Genomic DNA, 24,612 nt, shown 5'->3' with positions numbered 1-24,612 from the left:
AGGGTTAAAAACAGAAATGTTCATTTTTAATCGTATAATACCATAAAGATCTGATTGATACATAATAAAGATAGAAGTATGAGAACTAAAATGCATGTGGTCGTCGTGGCCGAGCGGATAAGGCGATGGACTAGAAATCCATTAGGGTCTCCCCGCATAGGTTCGAATCCTATCGGCGACGTTGCTTTTGGATTTTATTCATGGTCAGGGAAAAGTGTAAATGGATTCAATCGAAACACAGGAAAACATTAGATTATTCTCAACTAAGAAGAACAAAAACAGAACGGTTGGACAGGAGGAATTGTAATTTTTAATCGTATAATATCATAAAGATCTGATTGATACATAATAAAGATAGAAGTATGAGAACCAAAATGCATGTGGTCGTCGTGGCCGAGCGGTTAAGGCGATGGACTATAAATCCATTGGGGTCTCCCCGCATAGGTTCGAATCCTATCGACGACGTTGCTTTTGGATTTTATTCATGGTCAGGGAAAAGTGTAAATGGATTCAATCGAAACACAGGAAAACATTAGATTATTCTCAACTGAGAAGAACAAAAACAGAACGGTTGGACAGGACGAATTGTAATTTTTAGTCGTATAATATCATATAGATCTGATTGATACATAACAAAGATAGACGTATGAGAACTAAAATGCATGTGGTCGTCGTGGCCGAGCGGTTAAGGCGATGGACTAGAAATCCATTGGGGTCTCCCCGCATAGGTTCGAATCCTTTCGGCGACGTTGCTTTTGGATTTTATTCATGGTCAGGGAAAAGTGTAAATGGATTCAATCGAAACACAGGAAAACATTAGATTATTCTCAACTAAGAAGAACAAAAACAGAACGGTTGGACAGGAGGAATTGTAATTTTTAATCGTATAATATCATATAGATCTGATTGATACATAATAAAGATAGAAGTATGAGAACTAAAATGCATGTGGTCGTCGTGGCTTAGCGGTGAAGGCGATGGACTGGAAATCCATTGGGGTCTCCCCGCATAGGTTCGAATCCTATCGGCGACGTTGCTTTTGGATTTTATTCATGGTCAGGGAAAAGTGTAAATGGATTCAATCGAAACACAGGTAAACATTAGATCATTCTAAACTTAGAAGAAGCAAAATGGAACGGTTAAAAAGAAGGAATGTTCATTTTTAATCGTATAATATCATAAAGATCTGATTGATACATAATAAAGATAGAAGTATGAGAACTAAAATGCATGTGGGCGGTCGTGGCCGAGCGGTTAATGCGAGGGACTAGAAATCCATTGGGGTCTCCCCGCATATGTTCGAATCCTTTCGGCGACGTTGCTTTTGGATTGTATTCATGGTCAGGAAAAAGTGTAAATGGATTCAATCGAAACACAGGTAAACATTAGATCATTCTAAACTTAGAAGAAGCAAAATGGAACCGTTTAAAAGAATGAATGTTCATTTTTAATCGTATAATATCATAAAGATCTGATTGATACATAATAAAGATAGAAGTATGAGAACTAAAATGCATGTGGTCGTCGTGGCCGAGCGGTTAAGGCGATGGACTAGAAATCTATTGGGGTCTCCCCGCATAGGTTCGAATCCTATCGACGACGTTGCTGTTGGATTTTATTCATGGTCAGGAAAAAGTGTAAATGGATTCAATCGAAACACAGGTAAACATTAGATCATTCTCAACTGAGAAGAAGCAAAATAGAACGGTTAAAAAGAAAGAAATGTTCATTTTTAATCGTATAATATCATAAAGATCTGATATATACATAATAAAGATAGAAGTATGAGAACTAAAATGCATGTGGTCGTCGTGGCCGAGCGGTTAAGGCGATGGACTAGAAATCCATTGGGGTCTCCTCGCATAGGTTCGAATGCTATCGGCGACGTTGCTTTTGGATTTTATTCATGGTCAGGGAAAAGTGTAAATGGATTCAATCGAAACACAGGAAAACATGAGATTATTCTCAACTAAGAAGAACAAAAACAGAACGGTTGGACAGGAGGAATTGTAATTTTTAATCGTATAATATCATAAAGATCTGATTGATACATAATAAAGATAGAAGTATGAGAACTAAAATGCATGTGGTCGTCGTGGCAAAGCGGTGAAGGCAATGGACTAGAAATCCATAGGGGTCTCCCCGCATAGGTTCGAATCCTATCGACGACGTTGCTTTTGGATTTTATTCATGGTCAGGGAAAAGTGTAAATGGATTCAATCGAAACACAGGTAAACATTAGATCATTCTCAACTGAAAAGAAGCAAAATAGAACGGTTAAAAAGAAGGAATGTTCATTTTTAATCGTATAATATCATAAAGATCTGATTGATATATAATAAAGATAGAAGTATGAGAACTAAAATGCATGTGGGCGGTCGTGGCCGAGCGGTTAAGGCGAGGGACTAGAAATCCATTGGGGTCTCCCCGCATATGTTCGAATCCTTTCGGCGACGTTGCTTTTGGATTTTGTTCATGGTCAGGAAAATGTGTAAATGGATTCAATCCAAACACAGGTAAACATTAGATCATTCTAAACTTAGAAGAAGCAAAATGGAACCGTTTAAAATTATGAATGTTCATTTTTAATCGTATAATATCATAAAGATCTGATTGATACATAATAAAGATAGAAGTATGAGAACTAAAATGCATGTGGTCGTCGTGGCCGAGCGGTTAAGGCGATGGACTAGAAATCCATTGGGGTCTCCCCGCGTAGGTTCGAATCCTATCGGCGACGTTGCTTTTGGATTTTATTCATGGTCAGGGAAAAGTGTAAATGGATTCAATCGAAACACAGGTAAACATTAGATCATTCTCAACTGAGAAGAAGCAAAATAGAACGGTTAAAAAGAAGGAATGTTTATTTTTAATCGTATATAATCATAAAGATCTGATTGATACATAATAAAGATAGACGTATGAGAACTAAAATGCCTGTGGTCGTCGTGGCCGAGCGGTTAAGGCGATGGACTAGAAATCCATTGGGGTCTCCCCGCTTAGGTTCGAATCCTATCGGCGACGTTGCTTTTGGATTTTATTCATGGTCAGGGAAAAGTGGAAATGGACTCAATCGAAACACAGGAAAACATTAGATTATTCTCAACTAAGAAGAACAAAAACAGAACTGTTGGACAGGAGGAATTGTAATTTTTAATCGTATAATATCAGAAAGATCTGATTGATACATAATAAAGATAGAAGTATGAGAACTAAAATGCATGTGGTCGTCGTGGCCGAGCGGTGAAGGCGATGGACTAGAAATCCATTGGGGTCTCCCCGCGTAGGTTCGAATCCTATCGGCGACGTTGCTTTTGGATTTTATTCATGGTCAGGGAAAAGTGTAAATGGATTCAATCGAAACACAGGTAAACATTAGATCATTCTCAACTGAGAAGAAGCAAAATAGAACGGTTAAAAAAAGAAATGTTCATTTTTAATCGTATAATATCATATAGATCTGATTGATACATAATAAAGATAGAAGTATGAGAACTAAAATGCATGTGGTCGTCGTGGCCGAGCGGTTAAGGCGATGGACTAGAAATCCATTTGGGTCTCCCCGCTTAGGTTCGAATCCTATCGGCGACGTTGCTTTTGGATTTTATTCATTGTCAGGGAAAAGTGTAAATGGACTCAATCGAAACACAGGAAAACATTAGATTATTCTCAACTAAGAAGAACAAAAACAGAACGGTTGGACAGGAGGAATTGTAATTTTTAATCGTATAATATCAGAAAGATCTGATTGATACATAATAAAGATAGAAGTATGAGAACTAAAATGCATGTGGTCGTCGTGGCCGAGCGGTGAAGGCGATGGACTAGAAATCCATTGGGGTCTTCCCGCATAAGTTCGAATCCTATCGGCGACGTTGCTTTTGGATTTTATTCATGGTCAGGGAAAAGTGTAAATGGATTCAATCGAAACACAGGTAAACATTAGATCATTCTCAACTGAGAAGAAGCAAAATAGAACGGTTAACAAAAAGAAATGTGAATTTTTAATCGTATAATATCATAAAGATCTGATTGATACGTAATAAAGATAGAAGTATGAGAACTAATATGCATGTGGTCGTCGTGGCCGAGCGGTTAAGGCGATGGACTAAAAATCCATTTGGGTCTCACCGCATAGGTTCGCATCCTATCGGCGACGTTGCTTTTGGATTTTATTCATGGTCAGGGAAAAGTGTAAATGGATTCAATCGAAACACAGGAAAACATTAGATTATTCTCAACTAAGAAGAACAAAAACAGAACGGTTGGACAGGACGAATTGTAATTTTTAATCGTATAATATCATAAAGATCTGATTGATACATAATAAAGATAGACGTATGAGAACTAAAATGCATGTGGTCGTCGTGGCCGAGCGGTTAAGGCGATGGACTAGAAATCCATTGGGGTGTCCCCGCATAGGTTCGAATCCTATCGACGACGTTGCTTTTGGATTTTATTCATGGTCAGGGAAAAGTGTAAATGGATTCAATCGAAACACACGTAAACATTAGATCATTCTCAACTGAGAAGAAGCAAAATAGAACGGTTCAAAAGAAGGAATGTTCATTTTTAATCGTATAATATCATAAAGATCTGATATATACATAATAAAGATAGAAGTATGAGAACTAAAATGCATGTGGGCGGTCGTGGCCGAGCGGTTAAGGCGAGGGACTAGAAATCCATTGGGGTCTCCCCGCATATGTTCGAATCCTTTCGGCGACGTTGCTTTTGGATTGTATTCATGGTCAGGAAAAAGTGTAAATGGATTCAATCCAAACACAGGTAAACATTAGATCATTCTAAACTTAGAAGAAGCAAAATGGAACCGTTTAAAAGAATGAATGTTCATTTTTAATCGTATAATATCATAAAGATCTGATTGATACATAATAAAGATAGAAGTATGAGAACTAAAATGCATGTGGTCGTCGTGGCCGAGCGGTTAAGGCGATGGACTAGAAATCTATTGGGGTCTCCCCGCATAGGTTCGAATCCTATCGACGACGTTGCTGTTGGATTTTATTCATGGTCAGGAAAAAGTGTAAATGGATTCAATCGAAACACAGGTAAACATTAGATCATTCTCAACTGAGAAGAAGCAAAATAGAACGGTTAAAAAGAAGGAATGTTCATTTTTAATCGTATAATATCATAAAGATCTGATATATACAAAATAAAGATAGAAGTATGAGAACTAAAATGCATGTGGTCGTTGTGGCCGAGCGGTTAAGGCGATGGAGTTGAAATCCATTGGGGTCTCCCCGCATAGGTTCGAATGCTATCGGCGACGTTGCTTTTGGATTTTATTCATGGTCAGGGAAAAGTGTAAATGGATTCAATCGAAACACAGGAAAACATTAGATTATTCTCAACTAAGAAGAACAAAAACAGAACGGTTGGACAGGAGGAATTGTAATTTTTAATCGTATAATATCATAAAGATCTGATTGATACATAATAAAGATAGAAGTATGAGAACTAAAATGCATGTGGTCGTCGTGTCCGAGCGGTTAAGGCGATGGACTAGAAATCCATTGGGGTCTCCCCGCGTAGGTTCGAATCCTATCGGCGACGTTGCTTTTGGATTTTATTCATGGTCAGGGAAAAGTGTAAATGGATTCAATCGAAACACACGTAAACATTAGATCATTCTCAACTGAGAAGAAGCAAAATAGAACGGTTAAAAAGAAGGAATGTTTATTTTTAATCGTATAATATCATAAAGATCTGATTGATACATAATAAAGATAGAAGTATGAGAACTAAAATGCATGTGGTCGTCGTGGCTTAGCGGTTAAGGCAATGGACTAGAAATCTATTGGGGTCTCCCCGCATAGGTTCGAATCCTATCGACGACGTTGCTGTTGGATTTTATTCATGGTCAGGAAAAAGTGTAAATGGATTCAATCGAAACACAGGTAAACATTAGATCATTCTCAACTGAGAAGAAGCAAAATAGAACGGTTAAAAAGAAGGAATGTTCATTTTTAATCGTATAATATCATAAAGATCTGATATATACATAATAAAGATAGAAGTATGAGAACTAAAATGCATGTGGTCGTCGTGGCCGAGCGGTTAAGGCGATGGACTAGAAATCCATTGGGGTCTCCCCGCATAGGTTCGAATCCTATCGGCGACGTTGCTTTTGGATTTTATTCATGGTCAGGGAAAAGTGTAAATGGATTCAATCGAAACACAGGAAAACATTAGATAATTCTCATTTAAGAAGAACAAAAACAGAACGGTTGGACAGGAGGAATTGTAATTTTTAATCGTATAATATCATAAAGATCTGATTGATACATAATAAAGATAGAAGTATGAGAACTAAAATGCATGTGGTCGTCGTGGCCGAGCGGTTAAGGCGATGGACTAGAAATCCATTGGGGTCTCCCCGCATAGGTTCGAATCCTATCGGCGACGTTGCTTTTGGATTTTATTCATGGTCAGGGAAAAGTGTAAATGGATTCAATCGAAACACAGGTAAACATTAGATCATTCTCAACTGAGAAGAAGCAAAATAGAACGGTTAAAAAAAGAAATGTTCATTTTTAATCGTATAATATCATAAAGATCTGATTGATACATAATAAAGATAGAAGTATGAGTATTAAAATGCATGTGGTCGTCGTGGCCGAGCGGTTAAGGCGATGGACTAGAAATCCATTGGGGTCTTCCCGCATAGGTTCGAATCCTATCGGCGACGTTGCTTTTGGATTTTATTCATGGTCAGGGAAAAGTGTAAATGGATTCAATCGAAACACAGGAAAACATTAGATTATTCTCAACTAAGAAGAACAAAAACAGAACGGTTGGACAGGACGAATTGTAATTTTTAATCGTATAATATCATAAAGATCTGATTGATACATAATAAAGATAGACGTATGAGAACTAAAATGCATGTGGTCGTCGTGGCCGAGCGGTTAAGGCGATGGACTAGAAATCCATTGGGGTGTCCCCGCATAGGTTCGAATCCTATCGACGACGTTGCTTTTGGATTTTATTCATGGTCAGGGAAAAGTGTAAATGGATTTAATCGAAACACACGTAAACATTAGATCATTCTCAACTGAGAAGAAGCAAAATCGAACGGTTAAAAAGAATGAATGTTCATTTTTAATCGTATAATATCATAAAGATCTGATATATACATAATAAAGATAGAAGTATGAGAACTAAAATGCATGTGGGCGGCCGTGGCCGAGCGGTTAAGGCGAGGGACTAGAAATCCATTGGGGTCTCCCCGCATACGTTCGAATCCTTTCGGCGACGTTGCTTTTGGATTGTATTCATGGTCAGGAAAAGTGTAAATGGATTCAATCGAAACACAGGTAAACATTAGATCATACTTAACTTAGAAGAAGCAAAATTGAACCGTTTAAAAGAATGAATGTTCATTTTTAATCGTATAATATCATATAGATCTGATTGATACATAATAAAGATAGACGTATGAGAACTAAAATGCATGTGGTCGTCGTGGCCGAGCGGTTAAGGCGATGGACTAGAAATCCATTGGGGTCTCCCCTCATTGGTTCGAATCCTATCGACGACGTTGCTTTTGGATTTTATTCATGGTCAGGGAAAAGTGTAAATGGATTCAATCGAAACACAGGAAAACATTAGATTATTCTCAACTAAGAAGAACAAAAACAGAACGGTTGGACAGGAGGAATTGTAATTTTTAATCGTATAATATCATAAAGATTTGATTGATACATAATAAAGATAGAAGTATGAGAACTAAAATGCATGTGGTCGTCGTGGCCGAGCGGTTAAGGCGATGGACTAGAAATCTATTGGGGTCTCCCCGCATAGGTTCGAATCCTATCGGCGACGTTGCTTTTGGATTTTATTCATGGTCAGGGAAAAGTGTAAATGGATTCAATCGAAACACAGGAAAACATTAGATTATTCTCAACTAAGAAGAACAAAAACAGAACGGTTGGACAGGAGGAATTGTAATTTTTAATCGTATAATATCATACAGATCTGATTGATACATAATAAAGATAGAAGTATGAGAACTAAAATGCATGTGGTCGTCGTGGCCGAGCGGTGAAGGCGATGGACTAGAAATCCATTGGGGTCTCCCCGCATAGGTTCGAATCCTATCGACGACGTTGCATTTGGATTTTATTCATGGTCAGGGAAAAGTGTAAATGGATTCAATCGAAACACAGGTAAACATTAGATCATTCTCAACTGAGAAGAAGCAAAATAGAACGGTTAGAAAGAAGGAATGTTCATTTTTAATCGTATAATATCATAAAGATCTGATATATACATAACAAAGATAGAAGTATGAGAACTAAAATGCATGTGGGCGGTCGTGGCCGAGCGGTTAAGGCGAGGGACTAGAAATCCATTGGGGTCTCCCCGCATATGTTCGAATCCTTTCGGCGACGTTGCTTTTGGATTGTATTCATGGTCAGGAAAAAGTGTAAATGGATTCAATCGAAACACAGGTAAACATTAGATCATTCTAAACTTAGAAGAAGCAAAATGGAACCGTTTAAAAGAATGAATGTTCATTTTTAATCGTATAATATCATAAAGATCTGATTGATACATAATAAAGATAGAAGTATGAGAACTAAAATGCATGTGGTCGTCGTGGCCGAGCGGTTAAGGCGATGGACTAGAAATCTAATGGGGTCTCCCCGCATAGGTTCGAATCCTATCGACGACGTTGCTGTTGGATTTTATTCATGGTCAGGAAAAAGTGTAAATGGATTCAATCGAAACACAGGCAAACATTAGATCATTCTAAACTGAGAAGAAGCAAAATAGAACGGTTAAAAAGAAGGAATGTTCATTTTTAATCGTATAATATCATAAAGATCTGATATATACATAATAAAGATAGAAGTATGAGAACTAAAATGCATGTGGTCGTCGTGGCCGAGCGGTTAAGGCGATGGACTATAAATCCATTGGGGTCTCCCCGCATAGGTTCGAATGCTATCGGCGACGTTGCTTTTGGATTTTATTCATGGTCAGGGAAAAGTGTAAATGGATTCAATCGAAACACAGGAAAACATTAGATTATTCTCAACTAAGAAGAACAAAAACAGAACGGTTGGACAGGAGGAATTGTAATTGTTAATCGTATAATATCATAAAGATCTGATTGATACATAATAAAGATAGAAGTATGAGAACTAAAATGCATGTGGTCGTCGTGGCCGAGCGGTTAAGGCGATGGACAAGAAATCCATTGGTGTCTCCCCGCATAGGTTCGAATCCTATCGGCGACGTTGCTTTTGGATTTTATTCATGGTCAGGGAAAAGTGTAAATGGATTCAATCGAAACACAGGAAAACATTAGATTATTCTCAACTAAGAAGAACAAAAACAGAACGGTTGGACAGGACAAATTGTAATTTTTAATCGTATAATATCATAAAGATCTGATTGATACATAATAAAGATAGACGTATGAGAACTAAAATGCATGTGGTCGTCGTGGCCGAGCGGTTAAGGCGATGGACTAGAAATCCATTGGGGTGTCCCCGCATAGGTTCGAATCCTATCGACGACGTTGCTTTTGGATTTTATTCATGGTCAGGGAAAAGTGTAAATGGATTTAATCGAAACACACGTAAACATTAGATCATTCTCAACTGAGAAGAAGCAAAATAGAACGGTTAAAAAGAAGGAATGTTCATTTTTAATCGTATAATATCATAAAGATCTGATATATACATAATAAAGATAGAAGTATGAGAACTAAAATGCATGTGGGCGGTCGTGGCCGAGCGGTTAAGGCGAGGGACTAGAAATCCATTGGGGTCTCCCCGCATACGTTCGAATCCTTTCGGCGACGTTGCTTTTGGATTGTATTCATGGTCAGGAAAAGTGTAAATGGATTCAATCGAAACACAGGTAAACATTAGATCATACTTAACTTAGAAGAAGCAAAATTGAACCGTTTAAAAGAATGAATGTTCATTTTTAATCGTATAATATCATATAGATCTGATTGATACATAATAAAGATAGACGTATGAGAACTAAAATGCATGTGGTCGTCGTGGCCGAGCGGTTAAGGCGATGGACTAGAAATCCATTGGGGTCTCCCCTCATTGGTTCGAATCCTATCGACGACGTTGCTTTTGGATTTTATTCATGGTCAGGGAAAAGTGTAAATGGATTCAATCGAAACACAGGAAAACATTAGATTATTCTCAACTAAGAAGAACAAAAACAGAACGGTTGGACAGGAGGAATTGTAATTTTTAATCGTATAATATCATAAAGATTTGATTGATACATAATAAAGATAGAAGTATGAGAACTAAAATGCATGTGGTCGTCGTGGCCGAGCGGTTAAGGCGATGGACTAGAAATCTATTGGGGTCTCCCCGCATAGGTTCGAATCCTATCGGCGACGTTGCTTTTGGATTTTATTCATGGTCAGGGAAAAGTGTAAATGGATTCAATCGAAACACAGGAAAACATTAGATTACCCTCAACTAAGAAGAACAAAAACAGAACGGTTGGACAGGAGGAATTGTAATTTTTAATCGTATAATATCATACAGATCTGATTGATACATAATAAAGATAGAAGTATGAGAACTAAAATGCATGTGGTCGTCGTGGCCGAGCGGTGAAGGCGATGGACTAGAAATCCATTGGGGTCTCCCCGCATAGGTTCGAATCCTATCGACGACGTTGCATTTGGATTTTATTCATGGTCAGGGAAAAGTGTAAATGGATTCAATCGAAACACAGGTAAACATTAGATCATTCTCAACTGAGAAGAAGCAAAATAGAACGGTTAGAAAGAAGGAATGTTCATTTTTAATCGTATAATATCATAAAGATCTGATATATACATAACAAAGATAGAAGTATGAGAACTAAAATGCATGTGGGCGGTCGCGGTAGAGCGGTTAAGGCGAGGGACTAGAAATCCATTGGGGTCTCCCCGCATATGTTCGAATCCTTTCGGCGACGTTGCTTTTGGATTGTATTCATGGTCAGGAAAAAGTGTAAATGGATTCAATCGAAACACAGGTAAACATTAGATCATTCTAAACTTAGAAGAAGCAAAATGGAACCGTTTAAAAGAATGAATGTTCATTTTTAATCGTATAATATCATAAAGATCTGATTGATACATAATAAAGATAGAAGTATGAGAACTAAAATGCATGTGGTCGTCGTGGCCGAGCGGTTAAGGCGGTGGACTAGAAATCTAATGGGGTCTCCCCGCATAGGTTCGAATCCTATCGACGACGTTGCTGTTGGATTTTATTCATGGTCAGGAAAAAGTGTAAATGGATTCAATCGAAACACAGGCAAACATTAGATCATTCTCAACTGAGAAGAAGCAAAATAGAACGGTTAAAAAGAAGGAATGTTCATTTTTAATCGTATAATATCATAAAGATCTGATATATACATAATAAAGATAGAAGTATGAGAACTAAAATGCATGTGGTCGTCGTGGCCGAGCGGTTAAGGCGATGGACTATAAATCCATTGGGGTCTCCCCGCATAGGTTCGAATGCTATCGGCGACGTTGCTTTTGGATTTTATTCATGGTCAGGGAAAAGTGGAAATGGATTCAATCGAAACACAGGAAAACATTAGATTATTCTCAACTAAGAAGAACAAAAACAGAACGGTTGGACAGGAGGAATTGTAATTGTTAATCGTATAATATCATAAAGATCTGATTGATACATAATAAAGATAGAAGTATGAGAACTAAAATGCATGTGGTCGTCGTGGCCGAGCGGTTAAGGCGATGGACTAGAAATCCATTGGTGTCTCCCCGCATAGGTAAGAATCCTATCGGCGACGTTGCTTTTGGATTTTATTCATGGTCAGGGAAAAGTGTAAATGGATTCAATCGAAACACAGGAAAACATTAGATTATTCTCATTTAAGAAGAACAAAAACAGAACGGTTGGACAGGAGGAATTGTAATTTTTAATCGTATAATATCATAAAGATCTGATTGATACATAATAAAGATAGAAGTATGAGAACTAAAATGCATGTGGTCGTCGTGGCCGAGCGGTTAAGGCGATGGACTAGAAATCCATTGGGGTCTCCCCGCGTAGGTTCGAATCCTATCGGCGACGTTGCTTTGGGATTTTATTCATGGTCAGGGAAAAGTGTAAATGGATTCAATCGAAACACAGGTAAACATTAGATCATTCTCAACTGAGAAGAAGCAAAATAGAACGGTTAAAAAGAAGGAATGTTTATTTTAAATCGTATAATATCATAAAGATCTGATTGATACATAATAAAGATAGAAGTATGAGAACTAAAATGCATGTGGTCGTCGTGGCCGAGCGGTTAAGGCGATGGACTAGAAATCCATTGGGGTCTCCCCGCATAGGTTCGAATGCTATCGGCGACGTTGCTTTTGGATTTTATTCATGGTCAGGGAAAAGTGTAAATGGATTCAATCGAAACACAGGAAAACATTAGATTATTCTCAACTAAGAAGAACAAAAACAGAACGGTTGGACAGGAGGAATTGTAATTTTTAATCGTATAATATCATACAGATCTGATTGATACATAATAAAGATAGAAGTATGAGAACTAAAATGCTTGTGGTCGTCGTGGCCGAGCGGTGAAGGCGATGGACTAGAAATCCATTAGGGTCTCCCCGCATAGGTTCGAATCCTATCGGCGACGTTGCTTTTGGATTTTATTCATGGTCAGGGAAAAGTGTAAATGGATTCAATCGAAACACAGGTAAACATTAGATCATTCTCAACTGAGAAGAAGCAAAATAGAACGGTTAAAAAAAGAAATGTTCATTTTTAATCGTATAATATCATAAAGATCTGATTGATACATAATAAAGATAGAAGTATTAGAACTAAAATGCATGTGGTCGTCGTGGCCGAGCGGTTAAGGCGATGGACTAGAAATCCATTGGGGTCTCCCCGCATAGGTTCGAATCCTATCGGCGACGTTGCTTTTGGATTTTATTCATGGTCAGGGAAAAGTGTAAATGGATTCAATCGAAACACAGGAAAACATTAGATTATTCTCAACTAAGAAGAACAAAAACAGAACGGTTGGACAGGACGAATTGTAATTTTTAATCGTATAATATCATATAGATCTGATTGATACATAATAAAGATAGACGTATGAGAACTAAAATGCATGTGGTCGTCGTGGCCGAGCGGTTAAGGCGATGGACTAGAAATCCATTGGGGTGTCCCCGCATACGTTCGAATCCTATCGACGACGTTGCTTTTGGATTTTATTCATGGTCAGGGAAAAGTGTAAATGGATTTAATCGAAACACACGTAAACATTAGATCATTCTCAACTGAGAAGAAGCAAAATAGAACGGTTAAAAAGAAGGAATGTTCATTTTTAATCGTATAATATCATAAAGATCTGATATATACATAATAAAGATAGAAGTATGAGAACTAAAATGCATGTGGGCGGTCGTGGCCGAGCGGTTAAGGCGAGGGACTAGAAATCCATTGGGGTCTCCCCGCATACGTTCGAATCCTTTCGGCGACGTTGCTTTTGGATTGTATTCATGGTCAGGAAAAGTGTAAATGGATTCAATCGAAACACAGGTAAACATTAGATCATACTTAACTTAGAAGAAGCAAAATGGAACCGTTTAAAAGAATGAATGTTCATTTTTAATCGTATAATATCATATAGATCTGATTGATACATAATAAAGATAGACGTATGAGAACTAAAATGCATGTGGTCGTCGTGGCCGAGCGGTTAAGGCGATGGACTAGAAATCCATTGGGGTCTCCCCGCATTGGTTCGAATCCTATCGACGACGTTGCTTTTGGATTTTATTCATGGTCAGGGAAAAGTGTAAATGGATTCAATCGAAACACAGGTAAACATTAGATCATTCTCAACTGAGAAGAAGCAAAATAGAACGGTTAAAAAGAAGGAATGTTTATTTTTAATCGTATATTATCATAAAGATCTGATATATACATAATAAAGATAGAAGTATGAGAACTAAAATGCATGTGGTCGTCGTGGCCGAGCGGTTAAGGCGATGGACTAGAAATCCATTGGGGTCTCCCCGCATAGGTTCGAATGCTATCGGCGACGTTGCTTTTGGATTTTATTCATGGTCAGGGAAAAGTGTAAATGGATTCAATCGAAACACAGGAAAACATTAGATTATTCTCAACTAAGAAGAACAAAAACAGAACGGTTGGACAGGAGGAATTGTAATTTTTAATCGTATAATATCATAAAGATCTGATTGATACATAATAAAGATAGAAGTATTAGAACTAAAATGCATGTGGTCGTCGTGGCCGAGCGGTTAAGGCGATGGACTAGAAATCCATTGGGGTCTCCCCGCATAGGTTCGAATCCTATCGGCGACGTTGCTTTTGGATTTTATTCATGGTCAGGGAAAAGTGTAAATGGATTCAATCGAAACACAGGAAAACATTAGATTATTCTCAACTTAGAAGAACAAAAACAGAACGGTTGGACAGGACGAATTGTAATTTTTAATCGTATAATATCATACAGATCTGATTGATACATAATAAAGATAGAAGTATGAGAACTAAAATGCATGTGGTCTTCGTGGCCGAGCGTTTAAGGCGATGGACTAGAAATCCATTGGGGTCTCCTCGCATAGGTTCGAATGCTATGGGCGACGTTGCTTTTGGATTTTATTCATGGTCAGGGAAAAGTGTAAATGGATTCAATCGAAACACAGGAAAACATTAGATTATTCTGAACAAAGAAGAACAAAAACAGAACGGTTGGACAGGAGGAATTGTTATTTTTAATCGTATAATATCATAAAGATCTGATTGATACATAATAAAGATAGAAGTATGAGAACTAAAACGCATGTGGTCGTCGTGGCCGAGCGGTGAAGGCGATGGACTAGAAATCCATTGGGGTGTCCCCGCATAGGTTCGAATCCTATCGGCGACGTTGCTTTTGGATTTTATTCATGGTCAGGGAAAAGTGTAAATGGATTCAATCGAAACACAGGTAAACATTAGATCATTCTCAACTGAGATGAAGCAAAATAGAACGGTTAAAAAGAAGGAATGTTTATTTTTAATCGTATAATATGAGAAAGATCTGATTGATACATAATAAAGATAGAAGTATGAGAACTAAAATGCATGTGGTCGTCGTGGCCGAGCGGTTAACGCGATGGACTAGAAATCCATTGGGGTCTCCCCGCATAGGTTCGAATCCTATCGGCGACGTTGCTTTTGGATTTTATTCATGGTCAGGGAAAAGTGTAAATGGATTTAATCGAAACACAGGAAAACATTAGATTATTCTCAACTAAGAAGAACAAAAACAGAACTGTTGGACAGGAGGAATTGTAATTTTCAATCGTATAATATCATAAAGATCTGATTGATACATAATAAAGATAGAAGTATGAGAACTAAAATGCATGTGGGCGGTCGTGGCCGAGCGGTTAAGGCGAGGGACTAGAAATCCATTGGGGTCTCCCCGCATACGTTCGAATCCTTTCGGCGACGTTGCTTTTGGATTGTATTCATGGTCAGGAAAAGTGTAAATGGATTCAATCGAAACACAGGTAAACATTAGATCATACTTAACTTAGAAGAAGCAAAATGGAACCGTTTAAAAGAATGAATGTTCATTTTTAATCGTATAATATCATATAGATCTGATTGATACATAATAAAGATAGACGTATGAGAACTAAAATGCATGTGGTCGTCGTGGCCGAGCGGTTAAGGCGATGGACTAGAAATCCATTGGGGTCTCCCCGCATTGGTTCGAATCCTATCGACGACGTTGCTTTTGGATTTTATTCATGGTCAGGGAAAAGTGTAAATGGATTCAATCGAAACACAGGTAAACATTAGATCATTCTCAACTGAGAAGAAGCAAAATAGAACGGTTAAAAAGAAGGAATGTTTATTTTTAATCGTATATTATCATAAAGATCTGATATATACATAATAAAGATAGAAGTATGAGAACTAAAATGCATGTGGTCGTCGTGGCCGAGCGGTTAAGGCGATGGACTAGAAATCCATTGGGGTCTCCCCGCATAGGTTCGAATGCTATCGGCGACGTTGCTTTTGGATTTTATTCATGGTCAGGGAAAAGTGTAAATGGATTCAATCGAAACACAGGTAAACATTAGATAATTCTCAACTGACAAGAAGCAAAATAGAACGGTAAAAAAGAAGGAATGTTCATTTTTAATCGTATAATATCAGAAAGATCTGATTGATACATAATAAAGATAGAAGTATGAGAACTAAAATGCATGTGGTCGTCGTGGCCGAGCGGTTAAGTTTATGGACTATAAATCCATTGGGGTCTCCCCGCATAGGTTCGAATCCTATCGGCGACGTTGCTTTTGGATTTTATTCATGGTCAGGGAAAAGTGTAAATGGATTCAATCGAAACACAGGAAAACATTAGATTATTCTCAACTTAGAAGAACAAAAACAGAACGGTTGGACAGGACGAATTGTAATTTTTAATCGTATAATATCATACAGATCTGATTGATACATAATAAAGATAGAAGTATGAGAACTAAAATGCATGTGGTCTTCGTGGCCGAGCGTTTAAGGCGATGGACTATAAATCCATTGGGGTCTCCTCGCATAGGTTCGAATGCTATGGGCGACGTTGCTTTTGGATTTTATTCATGGTCAGGGAAAAGTGTAAATGGATTCAATCGAAACACAGGAAAACATTAGATTATTCTCAACTAAGAAGAACAAAAACAGAACGGTTGGACAGGAGGAATTGTTATTTTTAATCGTATAATATCATAAAGATCTGATTGATACATAATAAAGATAGAAGTATGAGAACTAAAACGCATGTGGTCGTCGTGGCCGAGCGGTGAAGGCGATGGACTAGAAATCCATTGGGGTCTCCCCGCATAGGTTCGAATCCTATCGGCGACGTTGCTTTTGGATTTTATTCATGGTCAGGGAAAAGTGTAAATGGATTCAATCGAAACACAGGAAAACATTAGATTATTCTAAACTAAGAAGAACAAAAACAGAACGGTTGGACAGGAGGAATTGTAATTTTTAATCGTATAATATCATAAAGATCTGATTGATACATAATAAAGATAGAAGTATGAGAACTAAAATGCATGTGGTCGTCGTGGCCGAGCGGTTAAGGCGATGGACTAGAAATCCATTGGGGTCTCCCTGCGTAGGTTCGAATCCTGTCGCGACGTTGCTTTTGGATTTTATTCATGGTCAGGGAAAAGTGTAAATAGATTCAATCGAAACACAGGTAAACATTAGATCATTCTCAACTGAGAAGAAGCAAAATAGAACGGTTAAAAAGAAGGAATGTTTATTTTTAATCGTATATTATCATAAAGATCTGATTGATACATAATAAAGATAGAAGTATGAGAACTAAAATGCATGTGGTCGTCGTGGCCGAGCGGTTAAGGCGATGGACTAGAAATCCATTGGGGTCTCCCCGCACAGGTTCGAATCCTATCGGCGACGTTGCTTTTGGATTTTATTCATGGTCAGGGAAAAGTGTAAATGGATTCAATCGAAACACAGGAAAACATTAGATTATTCTCAACTTAGAAGAACAAAAACAGAACGGTTGGACAGGAGGAATTGTAATTTTTAATCGTATAATATCATAAAGATCTGATTGATACATAATAAAGATAGAAGTATTAGAACTAAAATGCATGTGGTCGTCGTGGCCGAGCGGTTAAGGCGATGGACTAGAAATCCATTGGGGTCTCCCCGCATAGGTTCGAATCCTATCGGCGACGTTGCTTTTGGATTTTATTCATGGTCAGGGAAAAGTGTAAATGGATTCAATCGAAACACAGGAAAACATTAGATTATTCTCAACTAAGAAGAACAAAAACAGAACGGTTGGACAGGAGAAATTGTAATTTTTAATCGTATAATATCATAAAGATCTGATTGATACATAATAAAGATAGAAGTATGAGAACTAAAACGCATGTGGTCGTCGTGGCCGAGCGGTGAAGGCGATGGACTAGAAATCCATTGGGGTCTCCCCGCATAGGTTCGAATCCTATCGGCGACGTTGCTTTTGGATTTTATTCATGGTCAGGGAAAAGTGTAAATGGATTCAATCGAAACACGGGTAAACATTAGATCATTCTCAACTGAGGAGAAGCAAAATAGAACGGTTAGAAAGAAGGAATGTTTATTTTTAATCGTATAATATCATAAAGATCTGATTGATACATAATAAAGATAGAAGTATGAGAACTAAAATGCATGTGGTCGTCGTGGCCGAGCGGTTAAGGCGATGGACTAGAAATCCATTGGGTTCTCCCCGCATAGGTTCGAATGCTATCGGCGACGTCGCTTTTGGATTTTATTCATGGTCAGGGAAAAGTGTAAATGGATTCAATCGAAACACAGGAAAACATTAGATTATTCTCAACTAAGAAGAACAAAAACAGAACGGTTGGACAGGAGGAATTGTAATTTTTAATCGTATAATATCATACAGATCTGATTGATACATAATAAAGATAGAAGTATGAGAACTAAAATGCATGTGGTCGTCGTGGCCGAGCGGTTAAGGCGATGGACTAGAAATCCATTGGGGTCTCCCCGCGTAGGTTCGAATCCTATCGGCGACGTTGCTTTTGGATTTTATTCATGGTCAGGGAAAAGTGTAAATGGATTCAATCGAAACACAGGTAAACATTAGATCATTCTCAACTGAGAAGAAGCAAAATAGAACGGTTAAAAAGAACGAATGTTTATTTTTAATCGTATATTATCATAAAGATCTGATTGATACATAATAAAGATAGAAGTATGAGAACTAAAATGCATGTGGTCGTCGTGGCCGAGCGGTGAAGGCGATGGACTAGAAATCCATTGGGTCTCCCCGCATAGGTTCGAATCCTATCGGCGACGTTGCTTTTGGATTTTATTCATGGTCAGGGAAAAGTGTAAATGGATTCAATCGAAACACAGGTAAACATTAGATCATTCTAAACTGAGGAGAAGCAAAATAGAACGGTTAGAAAGAAGGAATGTTTATTTTTAATCGTATAATATCATAAAGATCTGATTGATACATAATAAAGATAGAAGTATGAGAACTAAAATGCATGTGGTCGTCGTGGCCGAGCGGTTAAGGCGATGGACTAGAAATCCATTGGGGTCTCCCCGCGTAGGTTCGAATCCTGTAAGCGACGTTGCTTTTGGATTTTATTCATGGTCAGGGAAAAGTGTAAATGGATTCAATCGAAACACAGGAAAACATTAGATTATTCTCAACTAAGAAGAACAAAAACAGAACGGTTGGACAGGAGGAATTGTCATTTTTATCGAATAATATCATAAAGATCTGATTGATACATAATAAAGATAGAAGTATGAGAACTAAAATGCATGTGGTCGTCGTGGCCGAGCGGTTAAGGCGATGGACTAGAAATCCATTGGGGTCTCCCCGCGTAGGTTCGAATCCTATCGGCGACGTTGCTTTTGGATTTTATTCATGGTCAGGGAAAAGTGTAAATGGATTCAATCGAAACACAGGTAAACATTAGATCATTCTCAACTGAGAAGAAGCAAAATAGAACGGTTAAAAAGAACGAATGTTTATTTTTAATCGTATATTATCATAAAGATCTGATTGATACATAATAAAGATAGAAGTATGAGAACTAAAATGCATGTGGTCGTCGTGGCCGAGCGGTGAAGGCGATGGACTAGAAATCCATTGGGGTCTCCCCGCATAGGTTCGAATGCTATCGGCGACGTTGCTTTTGGATTTTATTCATGGTCAGGGAAAAGTGTAAATGGATTCAATCGAAACACAGGAAAACATTAGATCATTCTCAACTAAGAAGAACAAAAAGAGAACGGTTGGACAGGAGGAATTGTACTTTTTAATCGTATAATATCATAAAGATCTGATTGATACATAATAAAGATAGAAGTATGAGAACTAAAATGCATGTGGTCGTCGTGGCCGAGCGGTTAAGGCGATGGACTAGAAATCCATTGGGGTCTCCCCGCATAGGTTCGAATCCTATCGGCGACGTTGCTTTTGGATTTTATTCATGGTCAGGGAAAAGTGTAAATGGATTCAATCGCAACACAGGAAAACATTAGATTATTCTCAACTAAGAAGAACAAAAACAGAACGGTTGGACAGGAGGAATTGTACTTTTTAATCGTATAATATCATAAAGATCTGATTGATACATAATAAAGATAGAAGTATGAGAACTAAAATGCATGTGGTCGTCGTGGCCGAGCGGTTAAGGCGATGGACTAGAAATCCATTGGGGTCTCCCCGCATAGGTTCGAATCCTATCGGCGACGTTGCTTTTGGATTTTATTCATGGTCAGGAAAAAGTGTAAATGGATTCAATCGAAACACAGGTAAACATTAGATAATTCTCAACTGAGAAGAAGCAAAATAGAACGGTTAAAAAGAAGGAATGTTCATTTTTAATCGTATAATATCAGAAAGATCTGATTGATACATAATAAAGATAGAAGTATGAGAACTAAAATGCATGTGGTCGTCGTGGCCGAGCGGTTAAGTTTATGGACTATAAATCCATTGGGGTCTCCCCGCATAGGTTCGAATCCTATCGGCGACGTTGCTTTTGGATTTTATTCATGGTCAGGGAAAAGTGTAAATGGATTCAATCGAAACACAGGTACACATTAGATCATTCTCAACTGAGAAGAAGCAAAATAGAACGGTTAAAAAAAGAAATGTTCATTTTTAATCGTATAATATCATAAAGATCTGATTGATACATAATAAAGATAGAAGTATGAGAACTAAAATGCATGTGGTCGTCGTGGCCGAGCGGTTAAGGCGATGGACTAGAAATCCATTGGGGTCTCCCCGCATAGGTTCGAATCCTATCGGCGACGTTGCTTTTGGATTTTATTCATGGTCAGGGAAAAGTGTAAATGGATTCAATCGAAACACAGGAAAACATTAGATTATTCTCAACTTAGAAGAACAAAAACAGAACGGTTGGACAGGACGAATTGTAATTTTTAATCGTATAATATCATACAGATCTGATTGATACATAATAAAGATAGAAGTATGAGAACTAAAATGCATGTGGTCTTCGTGGCCGAGCGTTTAAGGCGATGGACTAGAAATCCATTGGGGTCTCCTCGCATAGGTTCGAATGCTATGGGCGACGTTGCTTTTGGATTTTATTCATGGTCAGGGAAAAGTGTAAATGGATTCAATCGAAACACAGGAAAACATTAGATTATTCTCAACTAAGAAGAACAAAAACAGAACGGTTGGACAGGAGGAATTGTTATTTTTAATCGTATAATATCATAAAGATCTGATTGATACATCATAAAGATAGAAGTATGAGAACTAAAACGCATGTGGTCGTCGTGGCCGAGCGGTGAAGGCGATGGACTAGAAATCCATTGGGGTCTCCCCGCATAGGTTCGAATCCTATCGGCGACGTTGCTTTTGGATTTTATTCATGGTCAGGGAAAAGTGTAAATGGATTCAATCGAAACACAGGAAAACATGAGATTATTCTCAACTAAGAAGAACAAAAACAGAACGGTTGGACAGGAGGAATTGTAATTTTTAATCGTATAATATCATAAAGATCTGATTGATACATAATAAAGATAGAAGTATGAGAACTAAAATGCATGTGGTCGTCGTGGCCGAGCGGTTAAGGCGATGGACTAGAAATCCATTGGGGTCTCCCCGCGTAGGTTCGAATCCTGTCGGCGACGTTGCTTTTGGATTTTATTCATGGTCAGGGAAAAGTGTAAATGGATTCAATCGAAACACAGGAAAACATTAGATTATTCTCAACTAAGAAGAACAAAAACAGAACGGTTGGACAGGAGGAATTGTCATTTTTAATCGTATAATATCATAAAGATCTGATTGATACATAATAAAGATAGAAGTATGAGAACTAAAATGCATGTGGTCGTCGTGGCCGAGCGGTTAAGGCGATGGACTAGAAATCCATTGGGGTCTCCCCGCGTAGGTTCGAATCCTATCGGCGACGTTGCTTTTGGATTTTATTCATGGTCAGGGAAAAGTGTAAATGGATTCAATCGAAACACAGGTAAACATTAGATCATTCTCAACTGAGAAGAAGCAAAATAGAACGGTTAAAAAGAACGAATGTTTATTTTTAATCGTATATTATCATAAAGATCTGATTGATACATAATAAAGATAGAAGTATGAGAACTAAAATGCATGTGGTCGTCGTGGCCGAGCGGTTAAGGCGATGGACTAGAAATCCATTGGGGTCTCCCCGCATAGGTTCGAATGCTATCGGCGACGTTGCTTTTGGATTTTATTCATGGTCAGGGAAAAGTGTAAATGGATTCAATCGAAACACAGGAAAACATTAGATCATTCTCAACTAAGAAGAACAAAAAGAGAACGGTTGGACAGGAGGAATTGTAATTTTTAATCGTATAATATCATAAAGATCTGATTGATACATAATAAAGATAGAAGTATGAGAACTAAAATGCATGTGGTCGTCGTGGCCGAGCGGTTAAGGCGATGGACTAGAAATCCATTGGGGTCTCCCCGCATAGGTTCGAATCCTATCGGCGACGTTGCTTTTGGATTTTATTCATGGTCAGGGAAAAGTGTAAATGGATTCAATCGAAACACAGGAAAACATTAGATTATTCTCAACTAAGAAGAACAAAAACAGAACGGTTTGACAGGAGGAATTGTAATTTTTAATCGTATAATATTCATAAAGATCTGATTGATACATAATAAAGATAGAAGTATGAGAACTAAAATGCATGTGGTCGTCGTGGCCGAGCGGTTAAGGCGATGGACTAGAAATCCATTGGGGTCTCCCCGCGTAGGTTCGAATCCTATCGGCGACGTTGCTTTTGGATTTTATTCATGGTCAGGGAAAAGTGTAAATGGATTCAATCGAACCACAGGAAAACATTAGATTATTCTCAACTAAGAAGAACAAAAACAGAACGGTTGGACAGGAGGAATTGTCATTTTTAATCGTATAATATCAGAAAGATCTGATTGATACATAATAAAGATAGAAGTATGAGAACTAAAATGCATGTGGTCGTCGTGGCCGAGCGGTTAAGGCGATGGACTAGAAATCCATTGGGGTCTCCCCGCGTAGGTTCGAATCCTATCGGCGACGTTGCTTTTGGATTTTATTCATGGTCAGGGAAAAGTGTAAATGGATTCAATCGAACCACAGGAAAACATTAGATTATTCTCAACTAAGAAGAACAAAATCAGAACGGTTGGACAGGAGGAATTGTCATTTTTAATCGTATAATATCATAAAGATCTGATTGATACATAATAAAGATAGAAGTATGAGAACTAAAATGCATGTGGTCGTCGTGGCCGAGCGGTTAAGGCGATGGACTAGAAATCCATTGGGGTCTCCCCGCGTAGGTTCGAATCCTATCGGCGACGTTGCTTTTGGATTTTATTCATGGTCAGGGAAAAGTGTAAATGGATTCAATCGAACCACAGGAAAACATTAGATTATTCTCAACTAAGAAGAACAAAAACAGAACGGTTGGACAGGAGGAATTGTCATTTTTAATCGTATAATATCAGAAAGATCTGATTGATACATAATAAAGATAGAAGTATGAGAACTAAAATGCATGTGGTCGTCGTGGCCGAGCGGTTAGGGCGATGGACTAGAAATCCATTGGGGTCTCCCCGCATAGGTTCGAATCCTATCGGCGACGTTGCTTTTGGATTTTATTCATGGTCAGGGAAAAGTGTAAATGGATTCAATCGAAACACAGGTAAACATTAGATAATTCTCAACTGAGAAGAAGCAAAATAGAACGATTAAAAAGAAGGAATGTTCATTTTTAATCGTATAATATCAGAAAGATCTGATTGATACATAATAAAGATAGAAGTATGAGAACTAAAATGCATGTGGTCGTCGTGGCCGAGCGGTTAAGGCGATGGACTAGAAATCCATTGGGGTCTCCCCGCATAGGTTCGAATCCTATCGGCGACGTTGCTTTTGGATTTTATTCATGGTCAGGGAAAAGTGTAAATGGATTCAATCGAAACACAGGTACACATTAGATCATTCTCAACTGAGAAGAAGCAAAATAGAACGGTTAAAAAAAGAAATGTTCATTTTTAATCGTATAATATCATAAAGATCTGATTGATACATAATAAAGATAGAAGTATGAGAACTAAAATGCATGTGGTCGTCGTGGCCGAGCGGTTAAGGCGATGGACTAGAAATCCATTGGGGTCTCCCCGCATAGGTTCGAATCCTATCGGCGACGTTGCTTTTGGATTTTATTCATGGTCAGGGAAAAGTGTAAATGGATTCAATCGAAACACAGGAAAACATTAGATTATTCTCAACTAAGAAGAACAAAAACAGAACGGTTGGACAGGAGGAATTGTCATTTTTAATCGTATAATATCATAAAGATCTGATTGATACATAATAAAGATAGAAGTATGAGAACTAAAATGTATGTGGTCGTCGTGGCCGAGCGGTTAAGGCGATGGACTAGAAATCCATTGGGGTCGCCCCGCGTAGGTTCGAATCCTATCGGCGACGTTGCTTTT

At 38.1% G+C, this 24,612-nt stretch overlaps 75 non-coding genes across 75 annotated transcripts; all 75 read left to right on the top strand.

Annotated features, from left to right (window-relative positions):
• The first annotated feature begins 99 nt into the window (after nucleotides 1-99).
• Trnas-aga (transfer RNA serine (anticodon AGA)) lies at nucleotides 100-181 on the top strand. The gene has a single exon. It is a non-coding gene; the product is annotated as a tRNA-Ser (tRNA).
• A 202-nt stretch (nucleotides 182-383) lies between these two features.
• Nucleotides 384-465, top strand: Trnay-aua (transfer RNA tyrosine (anticodon AUA)). The gene has a single exon. It is a non-coding gene; the product is annotated as a tRNA-Tyr (tRNA).
• A 202-nt stretch (nucleotides 466-667) lies between these two features.
• Nucleotides 668-749, top strand: Trnas-aga (transfer RNA serine (anticodon AGA)). The gene has a single exon. It is a non-coding gene; the product is annotated as a tRNA-Ser (tRNA).
• A 202-nt stretch (nucleotides 750-951) lies between these two features.
• Nucleotides 952-1,033, top strand: Trnas-gga (transfer RNA serine (anticodon GGA)). Its single transcript has one exon. It is a non-coding gene; the product is annotated as a tRNA-Ser (tRNA).
• A 487-nt stretch (nucleotides 1,034-1,520) lies between these two features.
• On the top strand, nucleotides 1,521-1,602 carry Trnas-aga (transfer RNA serine (anticodon AGA)). Its single transcript has one exon. It is a non-coding gene; the product is annotated as a tRNA-Ser (tRNA).
• Nucleotides 1,603-1,805: 203 nt separating this feature from the next.
• Nucleotides 1,806-1,887, top strand: Trnas-aga (transfer RNA serine (anticodon AGA)). The gene has a single exon. It is a non-coding gene; the product is annotated as a tRNA-Ser (tRNA).
• Nucleotides 1,888-2,089: 202 nt separating this feature from the next.
• Trnas-aga (transfer RNA serine (anticodon AGA)) lies at nucleotides 2,090-2,171 on the top strand. Its single transcript has one exon. It is a non-coding gene; the product is annotated as a tRNA-Ser (tRNA).
• Nucleotides 2,172-2,658: 487 nt separating this feature from the next.
• Trnas-aga (transfer RNA serine (anticodon AGA)) lies at nucleotides 2,659-2,740 on the top strand. The gene has a single exon. It is a non-coding gene; the product is annotated as a tRNA-Ser (tRNA).
• A 202-nt stretch (nucleotides 2,741-2,942) lies between these two features.
• On the top strand, nucleotides 2,943-3,024 carry Trnas-aga (transfer RNA serine (anticodon AGA)). Its single transcript has one exon. It is a non-coding gene; the product is annotated as a tRNA-Ser (tRNA).
• Nucleotides 3,025-3,226: 202 nt separating this feature from the next.
• On the top strand, nucleotides 3,227-3,308 carry Trnas-aga (transfer RNA serine (anticodon AGA)). Its single transcript has one exon. It is a non-coding gene; the product is annotated as a tRNA-Ser (tRNA).
• Nucleotides 3,309-3,509: 201 nt separating this feature from the next.
• On the top strand, nucleotides 3,510-3,591 carry Trnas-aga (transfer RNA serine (anticodon AGA)). The gene has a single exon. It is a non-coding gene; the product is annotated as a tRNA-Ser (tRNA).
• Nucleotides 3,592-3,793: 202 nt separating this feature from the next.
• Nucleotides 3,794-3,875, top strand: Trnas-aga (transfer RNA serine (anticodon AGA)). Its single transcript has one exon. It is a non-coding gene; the product is annotated as a tRNA-Ser (tRNA).
• Nucleotides 3,876-4,077: 202 nt separating this feature from the next.
• Trnaf-aaa (transfer RNA phenylalanine (anticodon AAA)) lies at nucleotides 4,078-4,159 on the top strand. The gene has a single exon. It is a non-coding gene; the product is annotated as a tRNA-Phe (tRNA).
• Nucleotides 4,160-4,361: 202 nt separating this feature from the next.
• Trnas-aga (transfer RNA serine (anticodon AGA)) lies at nucleotides 4,362-4,443 on the top strand. The gene has a single exon. It is a non-coding gene; the product is annotated as a tRNA-Ser (tRNA).
• Nucleotides 4,444-4,930: 487 nt separating this feature from the next.
• On the top strand, nucleotides 4,931-5,012 carry Trnas-aga (transfer RNA serine (anticodon AGA)). Its single transcript has one exon. It is a non-coding gene; the product is annotated as a tRNA-Ser (tRNA).
• Nucleotides 5,013-5,214: 202 nt separating this feature from the next.
• Nucleotides 5,215-5,296, top strand: Trnas-uga (transfer RNA serine (anticodon UGA)). Its single transcript has one exon. It is a non-coding gene; the product is annotated as a tRNA-Ser (tRNA).
• Nucleotides 5,297-5,498: 202 nt separating this feature from the next.
• On the top strand, nucleotides 5,499-5,580 carry Trnas-aga (transfer RNA serine (anticodon AGA)). The gene has a single exon. It is a non-coding gene; the product is annotated as a tRNA-Ser (tRNA).
• Nucleotides 5,581-5,782: 202 nt separating this feature from the next.
• Trnas-aga (transfer RNA serine (anticodon AGA)) lies at nucleotides 5,783-5,864 on the top strand. The gene has a single exon. It is a non-coding gene; the product is annotated as a tRNA-Ser (tRNA).
• A 202-nt stretch (nucleotides 5,865-6,066) lies between these two features.
• Trnas-aga (transfer RNA serine (anticodon AGA)) lies at nucleotides 6,067-6,148 on the top strand. The gene has a single exon. It is a non-coding gene; the product is annotated as a tRNA-Ser (tRNA).
• A 202-nt stretch (nucleotides 6,149-6,350) lies between these two features.
• Nucleotides 6,351-6,432, top strand: Trnas-aga (transfer RNA serine (anticodon AGA)). Its single transcript has one exon. It is a non-coding gene; the product is annotated as a tRNA-Ser (tRNA).
• Nucleotides 6,433-6,633: 201 nt separating this feature from the next.
• Nucleotides 6,634-6,715, top strand: Trnas-aga (transfer RNA serine (anticodon AGA)). Its single transcript has one exon. It is a non-coding gene; the product is annotated as a tRNA-Ser (tRNA).
• Nucleotides 6,716-6,917: 202 nt separating this feature from the next.
• On the top strand, nucleotides 6,918-6,999 carry Trnas-aga (transfer RNA serine (anticodon AGA)). The gene has a single exon. It is a non-coding gene; the product is annotated as a tRNA-Ser (tRNA).
• A 486-nt stretch (nucleotides 7,000-7,485) lies between these two features.
• Trnas-aga (transfer RNA serine (anticodon AGA)) lies at nucleotides 7,486-7,567 on the top strand. Its single transcript has one exon. It is a non-coding gene; the product is annotated as a tRNA-Ser (tRNA).
• Nucleotides 7,568-7,769: 202 nt separating this feature from the next.
• On the top strand, nucleotides 7,770-7,851 carry Trnas-aga (transfer RNA serine (anticodon AGA)). Its single transcript has one exon. It is a non-coding gene; the product is annotated as a tRNA-Ser (tRNA).
• Nucleotides 7,852-8,053: 202 nt separating this feature from the next.
• Trnas-aga (transfer RNA serine (anticodon AGA)) lies at nucleotides 8,054-8,135 on the top strand. Its single transcript has one exon. It is a non-coding gene; the product is annotated as a tRNA-Ser (tRNA).
• A 487-nt stretch (nucleotides 8,136-8,622) lies between these two features.
• On the top strand, nucleotides 8,623-8,704 carry Trnas-aga (transfer RNA serine (anticodon AGA)). Its single transcript has one exon. It is a non-coding gene; the product is annotated as a tRNA-Ser (tRNA).
• A 202-nt stretch (nucleotides 8,705-8,906) lies between these two features.
• Nucleotides 8,907-8,988, top strand: Trnay-aua (transfer RNA tyrosine (anticodon AUA)). Its single transcript has one exon. It is a non-coding gene; the product is annotated as a tRNA-Tyr (tRNA).
• A 202-nt stretch (nucleotides 8,989-9,190) lies between these two features.
• On the top strand, nucleotides 9,191-9,272 carry Trnas-aga (transfer RNA serine (anticodon AGA)). The gene has a single exon. It is a non-coding gene; the product is annotated as a tRNA-Ser (tRNA).
• Nucleotides 9,273-9,474: 202 nt separating this feature from the next.
• On the top strand, nucleotides 9,475-9,556 carry Trnas-aga (transfer RNA serine (anticodon AGA)). The gene has a single exon. It is a non-coding gene; the product is annotated as a tRNA-Ser (tRNA).
• A 486-nt stretch (nucleotides 9,557-10,042) lies between these two features.
• Trnas-aga (transfer RNA serine (anticodon AGA)) lies at nucleotides 10,043-10,124 on the top strand. The gene has a single exon. It is a non-coding gene; the product is annotated as a tRNA-Ser (tRNA).
• Nucleotides 10,125-10,326: 202 nt separating this feature from the next.
• Trnas-aga (transfer RNA serine (anticodon AGA)) lies at nucleotides 10,327-10,408 on the top strand. Its single transcript has one exon. It is a non-coding gene; the product is annotated as a tRNA-Ser (tRNA).
• Nucleotides 10,409-10,610: 202 nt separating this feature from the next.
• Nucleotides 10,611-10,692, top strand: Trnas-aga (transfer RNA serine (anticodon AGA)). Its single transcript has one exon. It is a non-coding gene; the product is annotated as a tRNA-Ser (tRNA).
• Nucleotides 10,693-11,179: 487 nt separating this feature from the next.
• Nucleotides 11,180-11,261, top strand: Trnas-aga (transfer RNA serine (anticodon AGA)). Its single transcript has one exon. It is a non-coding gene; the product is annotated as a tRNA-Ser (tRNA).
• A 202-nt stretch (nucleotides 11,262-11,463) lies between these two features.
• Nucleotides 11,464-11,545, top strand: Trnay-aua (transfer RNA tyrosine (anticodon AUA)). Its single transcript has one exon. It is a non-coding gene; the product is annotated as a tRNA-Tyr (tRNA).
• Nucleotides 11,546-11,747: 202 nt separating this feature from the next.
• Nucleotides 11,748-11,829, top strand: Trnas-aga (transfer RNA serine (anticodon AGA)). The gene has a single exon. It is a non-coding gene; the product is annotated as a tRNA-Ser (tRNA).
• A 202-nt stretch (nucleotides 11,830-12,031) lies between these two features.
• On the top strand, nucleotides 12,032-12,113 carry Trnas-aga (transfer RNA serine (anticodon AGA)). The gene has a single exon. It is a non-coding gene; the product is annotated as a tRNA-Ser (tRNA).
• Nucleotides 12,114-12,315: 202 nt separating this feature from the next.
• Trnas-aga (transfer RNA serine (anticodon AGA)) lies at nucleotides 12,316-12,397 on the top strand. Its single transcript has one exon. It is a non-coding gene; the product is annotated as a tRNA-Ser (tRNA).
• A 202-nt stretch (nucleotides 12,398-12,599) lies between these two features.
• On the top strand, nucleotides 12,600-12,681 carry Trnas-aga (transfer RNA serine (anticodon AGA)). The gene has a single exon. It is a non-coding gene; the product is annotated as a tRNA-Ser (tRNA).
• Nucleotides 12,682-12,882: 201 nt separating this feature from the next.
• Nucleotides 12,883-12,964, top strand: Trnas-aga (transfer RNA serine (anticodon AGA)). Its single transcript has one exon. It is a non-coding gene; the product is annotated as a tRNA-Ser (tRNA).
• A 202-nt stretch (nucleotides 12,965-13,166) lies between these two features.
• Trnas-aga (transfer RNA serine (anticodon AGA)) lies at nucleotides 13,167-13,248 on the top strand. Its single transcript has one exon. It is a non-coding gene; the product is annotated as a tRNA-Ser (tRNA).
• Nucleotides 13,249-13,734: 486 nt separating this feature from the next.
• Trnas-aga (transfer RNA serine (anticodon AGA)) lies at nucleotides 13,735-13,816 on the top strand. The gene has a single exon. It is a non-coding gene; the product is annotated as a tRNA-Ser (tRNA).
• A 202-nt stretch (nucleotides 13,817-14,018) lies between these two features.
• On the top strand, nucleotides 14,019-14,100 carry Trnas-aga (transfer RNA serine (anticodon AGA)). Its single transcript has one exon. It is a non-coding gene; the product is annotated as a tRNA-Ser (tRNA).
• A 202-nt stretch (nucleotides 14,101-14,302) lies between these two features.
• Nucleotides 14,303-14,384, top strand: Trnas-aga (transfer RNA serine (anticodon AGA)). Its single transcript has one exon. It is a non-coding gene; the product is annotated as a tRNA-Ser (tRNA).
• Nucleotides 14,385-14,870: 486 nt separating this feature from the next.
• On the top strand, nucleotides 14,871-14,952 carry Trnas-aga (transfer RNA serine (anticodon AGA)). Its single transcript has one exon. It is a non-coding gene; the product is annotated as a tRNA-Ser (tRNA).
• A 202-nt stretch (nucleotides 14,953-15,154) lies between these two features.
• Trnas-aga (transfer RNA serine (anticodon AGA)) lies at nucleotides 15,155-15,236 on the top strand. Its single transcript has one exon. It is a non-coding gene; the product is annotated as a tRNA-Ser (tRNA).
• Nucleotides 15,237-15,722: 486 nt separating this feature from the next.
• On the top strand, nucleotides 15,723-15,804 carry Trnas-aga (transfer RNA serine (anticodon AGA)). The gene has a single exon. It is a non-coding gene; the product is annotated as a tRNA-Ser (tRNA).
• A 202-nt stretch (nucleotides 15,805-16,006) lies between these two features.
• Nucleotides 16,007-16,088, top strand: Trnas-aga (transfer RNA serine (anticodon AGA)). The gene has a single exon. It is a non-coding gene; the product is annotated as a tRNA-Ser (tRNA).
• A 202-nt stretch (nucleotides 16,089-16,290) lies between these two features.
• On the top strand, nucleotides 16,291-16,372 carry Trnay-aua (transfer RNA tyrosine (anticodon AUA)). The gene has a single exon. It is a non-coding gene; the product is annotated as a tRNA-Tyr (tRNA).
• A 486-nt stretch (nucleotides 16,373-16,858) lies between these two features.
• Trnas-aga (transfer RNA serine (anticodon AGA)) lies at nucleotides 16,859-16,940 on the top strand. Its single transcript has one exon. It is a non-coding gene; the product is annotated as a tRNA-Ser (tRNA).
• Nucleotides 16,941-17,142: 202 nt separating this feature from the next.
• Trnas-aga (transfer RNA serine (anticodon AGA)) lies at nucleotides 17,143-17,223 on the top strand. The gene has a single exon. It is a non-coding gene; the product is annotated as a tRNA-Ser (tRNA).
• Nucleotides 17,224-17,425: 202 nt separating this feature from the next.
• Trnas-aga (transfer RNA serine (anticodon AGA)) lies at nucleotides 17,426-17,507 on the top strand. The gene has a single exon. It is a non-coding gene; the product is annotated as a tRNA-Ser (tRNA).
• A 202-nt stretch (nucleotides 17,508-17,709) lies between these two features.
• Nucleotides 17,710-17,791, top strand: Trnas-aga (transfer RNA serine (anticodon AGA)). The gene has a single exon. It is a non-coding gene; the product is annotated as a tRNA-Ser (tRNA).
• Nucleotides 17,792-17,993: 202 nt separating this feature from the next.
• Trnas-aga (transfer RNA serine (anticodon AGA)) lies at nucleotides 17,994-18,075 on the top strand. The gene has a single exon. It is a non-coding gene; the product is annotated as a tRNA-Ser (tRNA).
• A 202-nt stretch (nucleotides 18,076-18,277) lies between these two features.
• On the top strand, nucleotides 18,278-18,359 carry Trnas-aga (transfer RNA serine (anticodon AGA)). Its single transcript has one exon. It is a non-coding gene; the product is annotated as a tRNA-Ser (tRNA).
• Nucleotides 18,360-18,561: 202 nt separating this feature from the next.
• Nucleotides 18,562-18,643, top strand: Trnas-aga (transfer RNA serine (anticodon AGA)). Its single transcript has one exon. It is a non-coding gene; the product is annotated as a tRNA-Ser (tRNA).
• Nucleotides 18,644-18,845: 202 nt separating this feature from the next.
• On the top strand, nucleotides 18,846-18,926 carry Trnas-aga (transfer RNA serine (anticodon AGA)). Its single transcript has one exon. It is a non-coding gene; the product is annotated as a tRNA-Ser (tRNA).
• Nucleotides 18,927-19,128: 202 nt separating this feature from the next.
• Trnas-aga (transfer RNA serine (anticodon AGA)) lies at nucleotides 19,129-19,210 on the top strand. Its single transcript has one exon. It is a non-coding gene; the product is annotated as a tRNA-Ser (tRNA).
• Nucleotides 19,211-19,411: 201 nt separating this feature from the next.
• Trnas-aga (transfer RNA serine (anticodon AGA)) lies at nucleotides 19,412-19,493 on the top strand. The gene has a single exon. It is a non-coding gene; the product is annotated as a tRNA-Ser (tRNA).
• Nucleotides 19,494-19,695: 202 nt separating this feature from the next.
• Trnas-aga (transfer RNA serine (anticodon AGA)) lies at nucleotides 19,696-19,777 on the top strand. Its single transcript has one exon. It is a non-coding gene; the product is annotated as a tRNA-Ser (tRNA).
• Nucleotides 19,778-19,979: 202 nt separating this feature from the next.
• On the top strand, nucleotides 19,980-20,061 carry Trnas-aga (transfer RNA serine (anticodon AGA)). The gene has a single exon. It is a non-coding gene; the product is annotated as a tRNA-Ser (tRNA).
• A 202-nt stretch (nucleotides 20,062-20,263) lies between these two features.
• On the top strand, nucleotides 20,264-20,345 carry Trnas-aga (transfer RNA serine (anticodon AGA)). The gene has a single exon. It is a non-coding gene; the product is annotated as a tRNA-Ser (tRNA).
• Nucleotides 20,346-20,547: 202 nt separating this feature from the next.
• Trnay-aua (transfer RNA tyrosine (anticodon AUA)) lies at nucleotides 20,548-20,629 on the top strand. The gene has a single exon. It is a non-coding gene; the product is annotated as a tRNA-Tyr (tRNA).
• Nucleotides 20,630-20,830: 201 nt separating this feature from the next.
• Nucleotides 20,831-20,912, top strand: Trnas-aga (transfer RNA serine (anticodon AGA)). Its single transcript has one exon. It is a non-coding gene; the product is annotated as a tRNA-Ser (tRNA).
• Nucleotides 20,913-21,398: 486 nt separating this feature from the next.
• Trnas-aga (transfer RNA serine (anticodon AGA)) lies at nucleotides 21,399-21,480 on the top strand. Its single transcript has one exon. It is a non-coding gene; the product is annotated as a tRNA-Ser (tRNA).
• Nucleotides 21,481-21,682: 202 nt separating this feature from the next.
• Nucleotides 21,683-21,764, top strand: Trnas-aga (transfer RNA serine (anticodon AGA)). The gene has a single exon. It is a non-coding gene; the product is annotated as a tRNA-Ser (tRNA).
• Nucleotides 21,765-21,966: 202 nt separating this feature from the next.
• Trnas-aga (transfer RNA serine (anticodon AGA)) lies at nucleotides 21,967-22,048 on the top strand. Its single transcript has one exon. It is a non-coding gene; the product is annotated as a tRNA-Ser (tRNA).
• Nucleotides 22,049-22,250: 202 nt separating this feature from the next.
• On the top strand, nucleotides 22,251-22,332 carry Trnas-aga (transfer RNA serine (anticodon AGA)). Its single transcript has one exon. It is a non-coding gene; the product is annotated as a tRNA-Ser (tRNA).
• Nucleotides 22,333-22,534: 202 nt separating this feature from the next.
• Trnas-aga (transfer RNA serine (anticodon AGA)) lies at nucleotides 22,535-22,616 on the top strand. Its single transcript has one exon. It is a non-coding gene; the product is annotated as a tRNA-Ser (tRNA).
• Nucleotides 22,617-22,819: 203 nt separating this feature from the next.
• On the top strand, nucleotides 22,820-22,901 carry Trnas-aga (transfer RNA serine (anticodon AGA)). Its single transcript has one exon. It is a non-coding gene; the product is annotated as a tRNA-Ser (tRNA).
• A 202-nt stretch (nucleotides 22,902-23,103) lies between these two features.
• Trnas-aga (transfer RNA serine (anticodon AGA)) lies at nucleotides 23,104-23,185 on the top strand. The gene has a single exon. It is a non-coding gene; the product is annotated as a tRNA-Ser (tRNA).
• A 202-nt stretch (nucleotides 23,186-23,387) lies between these two features.
• Trnas-aga (transfer RNA serine (anticodon AGA)) lies at nucleotides 23,388-23,469 on the top strand. Its single transcript has one exon. It is a non-coding gene; the product is annotated as a tRNA-Ser (tRNA).
• Nucleotides 23,470-23,671: 202 nt separating this feature from the next.
• Nucleotides 23,672-23,753, top strand: Trnas-aga (transfer RNA serine (anticodon AGA)). Its single transcript has one exon. It is a non-coding gene; the product is annotated as a tRNA-Ser (tRNA).
• Nucleotides 23,754-23,955: 202 nt separating this feature from the next.
• Trnas-aga (transfer RNA serine (anticodon AGA)) lies at nucleotides 23,956-24,037 on the top strand. The gene has a single exon. It is a non-coding gene; the product is annotated as a tRNA-Ser (tRNA).
• A 201-nt stretch (nucleotides 24,038-24,238) lies between these two features.
• Nucleotides 24,239-24,320, top strand: Trnas-aga (transfer RNA serine (anticodon AGA)). Its single transcript has one exon. It is a non-coding gene; the product is annotated as a tRNA-Ser (tRNA).
• A 202-nt stretch (nucleotides 24,321-24,522) lies between these two features.
• On the top strand, nucleotides 24,523-24,604 carry Trnas-aga (transfer RNA serine (anticodon AGA)). The gene has a single exon. It is a non-coding gene; the product is annotated as a tRNA-Ser (tRNA).
• Nucleotides 24,605-24,612: the final 8 nt, after the last annotated feature.

This window comes from Euprymna scolopes, chromosome 7 (assembly GCF_053919585.1).
Source record: "Euprymna scolopes isolate OS-2025 chromosome 7, ASM5391958v1, whole genome shotgun sequence".
Taxonomy (NCBI): Eukaryota; Metazoa; Mollusca; class Cephalopoda; order Sepiida; family Sepiolidae; genus Euprymna; species Euprymna scolopes.
This window is presented reverse-complemented; position numbering and strand designations above follow the sequence as displayed.